A 2,114-nucleotide genomic window follows, 5' to 3' on the forward strand; every position below is an offset into this window, starting at 1 on the left:
ATTAACCATTCGGTATATACTGATCAAATTAACATGATGGATCGATCTATCACTGTCAAAGTCAATTAATTGACTAAATAATCTAAATAAGTTAATAATTAAGTTTAAAAGATATTTCAAGGGAGAAAGGCATCTGATTGAGGTAATTTAAAAAGAATAAATAATTGATTTTATAAAAAAAGGAGAAGAGAAGAAAATGAGTGAGTAATTAAGGTGATGGTAAGAATAAGAAATGAGGAGGAGAAAAGAGTAATTGAGGAAGAGGGTGGGGACGGGGGTTTTGAAGGGTGGGAAAATCCGTTATGAGACTGAGGAAAGGGAGGGAAAATAACGGATGACGTTATTGGGATGAGAGGGACCCCTGGGTTTGAGAATTCAGATGGTGAAAAGTTTGTTTGGTATCTTTTTTATTTTATTTTATTTTATTAATATTCTAATTTTTATTAATATTGACTTTTTTCTTTTACAGGAGAGGAGATGAGCATGGCGTATACGAATGTGGGTGTGTAATAATTACAGTCGCACGTGCGATCCCGTGGACAAAATAGAGAAAATTCATGCCCTAATATAATATTATCGATTTAATGTTGCATTTTAAAGGTGGAGAGATAAATACGAAAATATAGTAAATAAATAAAATTTGAATTGAAGAAAAATTTATGATATTTTTCTTTCTTTTTTCTTCTGGTACATATTCTATCTTGGTTAACATTTCATGAGTATAAGCTTTTTATAAAGCATTTATTATATTATTTTAAACATATATGAAAAATAAATTTAGGAGATAATATTATATTTTACTATTTCATACTTGTTATTAAGGATAATAAAATAAGCAGGGTAGTGCATGGGATATCCTCTCATTGTTTAAATTACAGGATTAAATATCTTTTAATTTGTTAATTTTGTTTAAATCTAGTTTTAATCCTTCTATACTTAAAAAAGGCGTTAATTTAAACATTTTGCTTCCAAGCATATATATATATATATATATATATATATTAAATGTAATTTAAGAATTAATCCATGAAAAATTCGCACACATTTCCATTAAATAATTCAATTTGATTTTTTTTTTCTGCAACAACAAGTGTCAAGAAGTATGGAATGAAAGTGAGTTATTATAAATCAGTCATTTATATATAAATAATATTATAACAATTTTAATTTCATAGTAAATAAAAATAAAACATTGTTAAACATTCAAAGTAAAGTAAAAATTCATATTCATTTATATTTTTATATATTCTGATTTTCGTGGTGTAAAGTTCCGACAATAACTTATAGGGATTGTTGACTGCTCTCACATATCAACACGAGACTTTCCAAAAAAAACCTTTCCAGAAGGTCACTCACGCTTAACCATGGAGTTCTTCTAGATTTCTCTCATTCCGGTGTATGTTCGATGCTTTCTAGTATGCTTTGTCCTCCTCACTCACACACTTTCCAATAAAACTTTACAAAATGTCACTCATCCCAAATTATTTCAGGCTGAGCACGCTTAACCATGGAGTTCTTATGGGTTAGGCTACCGAAAACAAATGCATTTGTTGATATAAGTAGCCAAATCAATTCCTTTAAGCTATCATTCAACTGTATAGTCTCATACATATACAGTCTCTAGATTCCTCTCATTCCGGTGTATATTCGATTCGTCTATGTGTCCCTTCCACTTGAAACCTACCAGGAGTCGCTCCTTGTCTGTACCTCTTGCACTCCATGTCTTTTGCACCAGCGCCGCCTTCGTTAGTGTCCGGGTGTCACACGTGGCGTAACGAATATATTCATATGCTATATCCCTATTTTAATATTAATTAATTATTATTTATAAAAAATTCACAAAAACATAAATATGACATTATTAAATATTTAATATCAAAATAACATATTTAATGTCAAATATTTATATGTAATAAATAATTACATAAATTTTAAATCATAATGTCAAACAATAAAATAAAATAAAAAAGCATATAAAATATTAAGTAATTAAAGATAAATAATGTTAATAAAATAAAGTAAATAAAGTTAAAGATTATCAAAATAAAATAAGTATTCAAGTTTAAAATATTTTCAATGTTTATTTGCTTATCTTTTCTAAATTATAATAAAAA

The sequence above is a fragment of the Vigna radiata genome, chromosome 7 (assembly GCF_000741045.1).
Source record: "Vigna radiata var. radiata cultivar VC1973A chromosome 7, Vradiata_ver6, whole genome shotgun sequence".
NCBI lineage: Eukaryota > Viridiplantae > Streptophyta > Magnoliopsida > Fabales > Fabaceae > Vigna > Vigna radiata.